Source organism: Triticum aestivum, chromosome 2D (assembly GCF_018294505.1).
Source record: "Triticum aestivum cultivar Chinese Spring chromosome 2D, IWGSC CS RefSeq v2.1, whole genome shotgun sequence".
In the NCBI taxonomy this organism is placed as follows: Eukaryota; Viridiplantae; Streptophyta; class Magnoliopsida; order Poales; family Poaceae; genus Triticum; species Triticum aestivum.
The window spans coordinates 327501534-327511723 of record NC_057799.1 but is presented as its reverse complement, the minus strand read 5'-3'; positions in this window follow the sequence as shown (position 1 = coordinate 327511723).

The following is a 10190-nucleotide window of genomic DNA, read 5'->3' as shown; positions in this document are numbered from 1 at the left end:
CTCTGCCTATAGTCAAATTAGTGTCAGGTTTTTTTTTTGCGATGAAAATTAGTGTCAGGTTGAACGGCCCGTGTCAGCTACACAGTACATATGCATGTGATTTTGTCATAGAAAGGTACAGGTGGGTCCCACAAACACGGACAAGCTCTCACCATATAAATTTCACGGCTTCTATTTATCTTTTGATAATCTCAATCATCCAGATCTTTGGAACCAGAATTTTGTTTTTGATTTTTTATATGTTTGAGTACCTGGCGACAAGACCTTCCGAACAAGACCAATTTGTGATACAATTGAAAGTACTCTAAATTTGATGATTTCAAACCATATTTCAAATATATGAAATTGATTGTTTCAACGAGCGACATGGTTATTTTCAAGTATATGAAATTTGTATTTTTAAATATATGAATCAAATCTTATATTTTTTAAGTTGCTTATTCCAGTGTAAGAAAATGTATTAAACGGGTTATTCCAAATATGTAAAATCGATTGTTTAAATGTGTGGAGGAATTTTTTCCACTATAATTGGAAAAAGTCTTTTGATATAAGTGATTTTTTACACTCAAAATGAGTGAAATATGTGTTTTAAAACAAGTGAAATTTGTTTTTGTAACAAGCAAAGTCTATGTTTTGAAATGAGTGGAATTGTGTTTTAATATAAGTGAGACCGGTGTTTCGAAATTAGTGAAATTAGCATGTTTTTAATGAGTGAAATCATTTAAAAATTCAGTGAAATTGTTTTTGAAAACGAGTGAAATATATGTTTTAGAATAAGTGAAAACAGTGTTTAAAATTAGTGAAATTAGTTTTTTCTAATGAGTGAATCAGTTATTTGGAATTAGTGAAACAGTCAAAATCACTTCTATGAAATAGCGAAACTCCTTATGTTTTATGAAAGTGATTTCAAAGATAATTGAAATATATAAAATAAAAAGTAGCTCGAATATATCCAAGATTGATCTTGTTTTGAAGTCTTGTCACCACGAATTCAAATATATAAAAATAAAATAAAAAATGGACATTTGGTTCAAAACATATCAATCATGTAAAATATGAGGATGAAAATTAAATACATGTCATATGTATGGGGAGAGAGAACGTATGCATGCATCGTTATTTCTCTCCACTCTAACTTCTTTCTCTCTCTCTCTCCTCTATAAATGGCTGACACAGAACACTGTTATTTCTTATTCATATATACTCTTCAATCTATTTGTCTTTATTTAGCCAAGTTTGATGAGCGATCTCCAACAGGGAATTGTGTTTGATAGTTGAGTTCAATCTTGAAGTAATCTACCGCAGTGAAAGAAAATGGAGAAGGCTTGTGTTGTGTTGTTGCCACTAGGGATAAAAAGATGTTTGTGTAGATGTCCTTTGAACACAAGGTGAAGACAATATATCATCTACTTCATGGCACCATACTTAATGCAACACTCCATGTTTTACTTAATACTTTAAATGCGTGTTGGACAGCGGTCTTGAGTGGAGTATTAGATATAGATGTAGTTATATGATGGTGTATAGATGTTTGGATGTGATGCTCATATGTTGACTATGTCGTCGATAGTCATAGTTATAAAATTTGTAATTTAATTGATACGCAATTGTAATTTGTTCACCACACCATGCTATCATTTGAAAATAAACTACTAGTGAACATATGGATCCCGGTCCATTTTTCTTCTCATTTCTTTCAGTCTCGATCAAACGCTTTCTTACAATTCCTTGCTTTACTTTCTTGCTACAACCAAATCTTTCATATGCTCGTGCATTTAATCCTTGTAACTAGTGAGACTGACAATCTCGCTAGTTTTGTTGGGGGTCAAGGGTTTTTTTATTTATGTGTGCAGGTACTAATAATTGGTTGTGCTACAACTCTTTTGGTTCGATAAACCCGAGGGTCACCCACTTAAGGGAATTGCTACTTGATACATACCCTTACACTTGGGGGGGCAACACCTTCCTAGTTCAGAGGAAGCAATGTCGCACGTCCAATGGACCACATGTGCCTATTAAATAAAGACATGTGGCATGACCCAATTATAGGCCCGTTTAGCCAAAAATGCCAGATAAGTCAAAAGCCTGGTTAAACCCACGGTCCTACATAAAAAATTAGTAGATCTGGCCCATGAAAGGTCCTTCAACAACATGCTTGCATATAGCCCATTTGATGGAAATATGCCCTAGAGGCAATAATAAAATGGTTATTATTATATTTCCTAAATCATGATAAAGCTTATTATTCATGTTAGAATTGTATTGACCGAAAACTTAAATACATGTGTGGATACATAAACAAATACCGTGTCCCTAGTGAGCTTCTACTAGACTAGCTCGTTGATCAAAGATGGTTAAGGTTTCCTAACCATATACATGAGTTGTCATTTGATAACGGGATCAGATCATTAGGAGAATGATGTGATGGACAAGACCCATCTGTTAGCTTAGCATATTGACCGTTCAGTTTATTGCTATTGTTTTCTTGATGACAAATACATATTCCTTCGACTATGAGATCATGCAACTCCCGGATACCGGAGGAATACCTTGTGTGCTATCAAACATCACAACGTAACTGGGTGATCATAAAGATGCTCTACAGGTATCTCCGAAGGTGTTTGTTGAGTTGGCATAGATCGAGATTAGGATTTGTCACTCCAAGTGTCGGAAAGGTATCTCTGGGCCCTCTCGGTAATACACATCATAAGCTTGCAAGCAAAGGACTAAGAAGTTACTCACAAGGTGATGTATTACGGAACGAGTAAAGAGACTTGCCGGTAACGAGATTGAACTAGGTATAGAGATACCGACGATCGAATTGTTGGAAATATGCCCTAGAGGCAATAATAAAATGGTTATTATCGTATTTCCTTGTTCATGATAATTGTCTATTGTTCATGCTATAATTGTATTAACTGGAAACCGTAATACATGTGTGAATACATAGACCACAACATGTCCCTAGTAAGCCTCTAGTTGACTAGCTCGTTGATCAATAGATGGTTATGGTTTCCTAACCATGGACATTGGATGTCATTGATAACGGGATCACATCATTAGGAGAATGATGTGATGGACAAGACCCAATCCTAAGCATAGCACAAGATCGTGTAGTTCGTTTGCTAAGAGCTTTTCTAATGTCAAGTATCGTTTCCTTAGACCATGAGATTGTGCAACTCCCGGATACCATAGGAATACTTTGGGTGTACCAAACGTCACAACGTAACTGGGTGGCTATAAAGGTGCACTACAGGTATCTCCGAAAGTGTCTGTTGGGTTGGCACGAATCGAGACTGGGATTTGTCACTCCGTATGATGGAGAGGTATCTCTGGGCCCACTCGGTAATGCATCATCATAATGAGCTCAATGTGACTAAGGAGTTAGCCACGGGATCATGTGTTACGGAACGAGTAAAGAGACTTGCCGGTAACAAGATTGAACGAGGTATTGGGATACCAACGATCGAATCTCGGGCAAGCAACATGCCGATAGACAAAGGGAGTTGTATACGGGATTGATTGAATCCCCGACATCGTGGTTCATCCGATGAGATCATCGTGGAACATGTGGGAGCCAATATGGGTATCCAGATCCCGCTATTGGTTATTGGCCGGAGAGGTGTCTCGGTCATGTCTGCATGGTTCCCGAACCCGTAGGGTCTACACACTTAAGGTTCGGTGATGCTAGAGTTGTTATGGGAAATAGTATGTGGTTACCGAAGGTTGTTCGGAGTCCCGGATGAGATCCCGGACATCACAGGAGTTCCGGAATGGTCCGGCGGTGAAGATCGATATATTGGACGAAGGGTATTGGAGTCCGGAAGTGTTCCGGGGGTACCAGGCTATGGCCAGCATGACCGAAAGGTGTTTCGGGAGCCCCGGCAAGTGTTGGAGGGCCTCATGGGCCAAAGGGGAAGGGGCAAACCAGCCCACTAAGGGGTGGTGCGCCCCCCACACCCTTTCCCACGTTACTTGGGGAGGTGGGGCGCCTCCACCTGGCTTGGGAGGCAAGCCTCCACCTGCTTGGCTTGGGGGGCAAGTCTCCCTAGGATTTTCCCTAGGGAGATCCAATCTGCTTGGCCGCCGCCCCCTAGAGGAAACCCTAGGGCGCCTCCCCCTCTCCCCTTGCCCCTATATATAGTGGAGGGGTGGGAGGGCAGCCGCACCTCTTCCCTGGCGCAGCCCTCCCTCCTCATACTCCTCCTCCTCCTCCATAGTGCTTAGCGAAGCTCTGCCGGAGAACCACGAGCTTCATTGCCACCACGCCGTCGTGCTGCTGGAGTTCTCCCTCAACTTCTCCTCTCCCCTTGCTGGATCAAGAAGGAGGAGACGTCTCCGGGCTGTACGTGTGTTGAACGCGGAGGCGCCGTCCGTTCGGCGCTAGATCGGATCTTCCGCGATTTGAATCGCTGCGAGTACGACTCCATCAACCGCGTTCTTGTAACGCTTCCGCTTAGCGATCTTCAAGGGTATGAAGATGCACTCCTTCTCTCTCGTTGCTAGCATCTCCTAGATTGATCTTGGTGACACGTAGGAAAATTTTGAATTATTGCTACGTTCCCCAACACGAATCTCGGCCAAATAACATACCGATGGACAAAGGGAATTACGTATGTTGTCATAACGGTTCGACCGATAAAGATCTTCGTAGAATATGTACGATCCAATATGGGCATCCAGGTTCCGCTATTGGTTATTGACCAGAGAGGTGTCTTGGTCATGTCTACATAGTTCTCGAACCTGTAGGGTCCGCACGCTTAACGTTCGTTGACGATAAAGTGTTATATGAGTTATGTGATTTGGTGACCGAATGTTGTTCGGAGTCCCGGATGAGATCACGGACATGATGAGGAGTCTCTAAATGGTCGAGAGGTAAAGATTGATATATAGGACGATGGTATTCTGATAGAGGCAAAGGTGTCCCGTCTTTCGATGAGATGGTGGCTATCGTTTTCTATGGGAGTCGACCTTGACGATCCGACTATGAATGTGTGAGATGTTGCACCTTAGCAATCGCTAAACCAACTTCCGAGGGGTTATTGACCACGCCGGAGCACGATCAACCTGACCACGAAGGTCTGTTTCCTGCGAGCAAATGAAGAACAAGCAAGAAACTAAGATTGCAATTCTGGATATTGCAAATATAAGAGGAAAGCTTTATTGATGAATGGTGGGGTTCTGTGACGCCTTTGTCTGGTCGTTGAAAACAAACGAAGTACGCGAAGTTGCAGCTATGGTGAACTTTTAATCTAAACAAAACCCAAAGTCTAAACGGTGCCCTAAGGGCTGTATATATGGAGGAAGAGGGGGGGGATTTCGTGGCCCTTGGGGAAGGGGTCCGAAACCAACCCTATCTCTTGTTTCCCCACACATACGGACTCTAAAAACAGCCTATACTTATGTATTTCGAAATTACATGGGCCTGGCCCAATAATAAGGTGACGCAGCACCTAGAATAGCCTCTGGACGAAATTTATGAAGTAGCATCTTGTATATTTCGTCCAAGGCTTCATGCACTCCTTATGGTGGCTTCAAAGTCCTGAAATCATCACTTGTAACTCCGTTCTTGTTCCCCTTGCGCATGCCATCAACTCCATGCTTGTTCTTGCTCCAATGTTCATCCTTCTCCAAGCTAGGCCCTTCATTTGTAAGTAAAACAAATGTATCTAATTTAGGCAGCATCATATTCTCATGAACATTAGAATCATTACCAAGAAACGAAAGTACCTGGTAATTTAATTGGCGTGCGCGAGCTCTAGTAATTGGTCCAGTATATGTAGCAGTAGGGGCTGTGGGTGTAATAATGGTATTGATGTCCTCATCATCCTCCCCTTCTTGAAATGAAGTCGTCCTCGATGGAAGCTCATTTTCCTCACCCAAATAAGGATTCAAATCTGCAATGTTAAAAGTGGGACTAACCCCAAAATCTGCAGGTAGCTCAAGTTTATATGCATTATCATTTATTTTCTCTAACACCTTAAAAGGACCATCAGCACGTGGCATTAGCTTTGATTTTCGCAAATCAGGAAATCTATCCTTACGCAAATATAACCAAACAAGATCTCCGGGTGCAAACACAACATGTTTTCTACCCTTATCTCCCGCAAGTTTATATTTAGCATTCATACGCTCAATGTTTTCTTTAGTTAACTCATGCATTTTTAAGATCAACTCAGCACGTTGTTTAGCATCAAAATTAACCTTCTCCGAAGATGGAAGAGGCAACAAATCAATAGGTGCACGAGGTAGGAAACCATACACAATTTCAAAAGGGCACATCTTAGTAGTAGAATGCAACGAACGATTATAAGCAAATTCAATACGAGGCAAGCATTCTTCCACATTTTCTTATTATTCTTCAAAACAGCCCTAAGCATAGTAGACAATGTTCTATTGACTACTTTAGTTTGTCCATCAGTTTGGGGGTGACAAGTAGTACTAAAAAGCAGTTTAGTCCCCAACTTAGGCCATAAACATCTCCAAAAGTGGCTAAGAAATTTAGTATCACGATCTGAAACAATAGTATTCGGCTCACCATGCAAGCGAATAATTTCACGAAATAACAAATCAGCAACATTAACAGCATCATCGCTTTTATGACATGGTATAAAGTGTGCCATTGTCGAGAATCTATCCACGACAACAAATATGCTATCCCTCCCCTTCTTTGTTCGAGGTAAACCTAAAACAAAGTCCATAGATATATTCTCCCAAGGAACACTAGGCACAGGCAAAGGCATATATAAACCATGAGGATTGAGTCGTGACTTAGCTTTTTGACATGTAGTGCAGCGAGCAACAAAATGCTCAACATCCCGTCACATCTTTGGCCAAAAGAAATGTGTAGCAAGTATATCCTCCGTCTTCTTCACGCCAAAGTGTCCCATTAGTCCTCCTCCATGCGCCTCCTGCAACAACAAAAGACGACTGGAGCTAGCTGGAATGCATAGCTTGTTAGCACGAAACACAAATCCATCGTTAACGACGAACTTGTTCCATGTTCTACCTTCTTTACTATTCTGCAATACATCTTTAAATTCAGCATCATGCACATATTGATCTTTGATGGTCTCCAAACCAAATATTTTAAAGTCAAGTTGTGAAAGCATAGTATAACGACGAGACAATGCATCAGCAATAACATTTTCTTTACCCTTCTTGTGTTTAATGACATAAGGGAAAGTCTCAATGAATTCAACCCATTTAGCATATCTACGGTTCAGTTTTGCTTGACTTTTAATGTGTTTCAAAGATTCATGATCAGAATGTATAACAAATTCTTTGGGCCATAAATAATGTTGCCATGTTTCTAAGGTCCGAACAAGAGCATATAATTCTTTATCATAAGTAGAATAGTTCAGACTAGGCCCACTCAATTTTTCAGAAAAGTATGCAACAGGTTTGCCATCTTGTAATAACACACCTCCTAATCCAATTCCACTAGCATCACATTCAAGCTCAAAAGTCTTATTAAAATCAGGAAGTTGGAGTAAAGGAGCATGTGTCAACTTATCTTTCAATACCATGAAGGCTTCTTCCTGTGCGGTACCCCAAACAAAAGGCACATCCTTCTTTGTAAGCTCATTGAGAGGTGCAGCAATGGTGCTAAAATCTCTCACAAAACGCCTATAGAAACCAGCGAGTCCAAGAAAAGTCCTCACTCGTGTGACCGTTTTGGGCTGCGGCCAACTCTCAATAGCTTCAATCTTGGCTTTATCAACTTCAATTCCCTGTGGAGTAACAACATAGCCAAGAAAAGATACTCGGTCGGTGCAAAAGGTGCACTTCCCAAGGTTACCAAACAAACGTGCATCACGTAGAGCAATAAAAACAGCACGTAAATGTTCCAAATGTTCTTCCAAAGATTTGCTATAAATCAGTATATCATCAAAATAGACTACCACAAATCGTCCAATGAAAGCACGTAAAACTTCGTTCATTAGTCTCATGAAAGTACTAGGTGCATTAGTTAACCCAAAAGGCATGACTAACCACTCATATAGACCAAACTTAGTTTTAAATGTTGTTTTCCATTCATCTCCCAATTTCATATCGAATTTAATGGTATCCACTACGCAAATCAACTTTGGAGAATATTGTAGAGCCACTCAATTCATCAAGCATATCATCTAGCCTAGGAATAGGATGACGATAACGAATAGTAATATTATTAATGCCTCTACAATCAACACACATACGCGACGTACCATCCTTTTTAGGCACTAGTATAATAGGAACAACACAAGGACTAAGAGATTCGCGTATATAACCTTTGTAGAGCATCTCCTGTACTTGACGCATAATCTCCTTCGTCTCCTCTGGATTGGTACGGTATGGTGCACGGTTGGGTAGCGATGCACCGGGAATTAAGTCAATTTGATGCTCAATCCCTCGAATAGGTGGTAATCCCGGTGGCACGTCTTGTGGGAAGACGTGAGCGAAATCCTGCAAAATGTTAGTGACAGCAGGGGCAAAGAGGAAGGCACGTCCTCGAATGAAAATAATGCCTCTTTGCACACAAAAGCATAGCAAACAGATTTGCTAAAATCTAGCTCATCAATATCAGATTTGGTGGCAAGTAAACATGCACTTTTCAATTTAATTTCAGAAGCAACACTAGATGGTTTATTATTAGGCTTCATTTGTTGCTCAAATTCTTTTGCCACAATCTGATTTTCACTCTTATTTTTCTCCTGTTTTGCTTTATTAGCTCTATTAATATCATCTTTCAAAATGGAATCAGGAGTCATAGGAAGCAAAGTAATATTTTTATCCTTATGAACAAGAGTATACTGATTGTTTCTACCATGGTGTATAGAATTTTTATCAAATTGCCATGGTCTACCAAGTAATAAGGAACATGCTTGCATAGGTACCACATCACAATCAACATAATCAGCATATGTAGAGATACTAAAATGCACACGAACAGTACGTGTTACCTTAACCTTGCCGCTGTTGTTGAACCATTGGATGTAGTAAGGATGTGGATGTGGTCTTGTGGTGAGAGATAGCTTCTCCACCATCTCCATGCTAGCCAAGTTGTTGCAGCTCCCTCCATCTATGATGACGCGAATAGAACGTTCCTTCACAACTCCCTTTGTATGGAACAAATTATGCCTCTGATTTTGCTCCGTTTGTGTAACCTGCACACTCAAAACACGTTGAGCAACTTAACATTCATACCTGTCAGCATCTTCAGGAGCCATGTATTGCGTCTCATGATCAGAATCATCTCCACCGTGTTCTTGACGTGTAATAAGAGCCAAAGTCTCCTCATCATAATCACTAGCGGACTCATACCCACCATCCTCAGTAGCAATCATCACACGCTGAGATTTGCATTCTCTCGCATAACGACCTCTTCCCTTACAACGATGACAAATAATATCACTTGTGTGCCCTGTTGATGCCATGGAAGAAGAAGAGCTCTGTGCAGGTCCGGCAGGTGTGCTCTTGGCATATAGTGGTGGTTGTGCCTGCTTTCTTGTATCACGGTTGGAGGTGGCACTTGATGCAGGTGATGGTGCAGTGGAATTAGAGGATGCACGTGGTGTCCATGTTGAAGGTCGACCTATAGAAAAGTTAGGTCGCGCCAATGCCTGTCGATCCTGCACTTCACGTTCAGCTTTACAAGCAAGATGGAATAAACGAGTGATATTATTATACTCCTTATACTCTAGAATGGTCTGAATCTCTCTATTTAATCCACCCATAAAACGTGCAAGCATAGCTTCATTATCCTCAACAATAACACATCTAATCATGCCAGTTTGTAATTCCTGATAATATTCCTCTACAGAATTTTTCCTTGTCTTAAACGCTGCAATTTTTGAAGTAATTCACGTTGATAATATGGTGGAACCCAACGAGTACGCATAGCAGTTTTCAAAGCAGCCCAAGTAGTTGGAATATTATTCGGATATAATCTACGATGTTCAGACCACCATACACAAGCAAAACTAGTGAAAGCACAAAGTGCTGCAGCAACACGTCTCTCCTCGGGATATTCCAAACATGTAAAACGTTGTTCGGTTTCTAACTCCCAAGTGAGATATATATCAGGAACATATCTACCCTCAAATGCTGGAATATTCAATTTCAGTTTAGGAAGATGGTCATGATCTCGTACCTGAGCTGGTAATGCAGCCCTACCATTGCGATTATTTGCATGTGGACGACTGGGT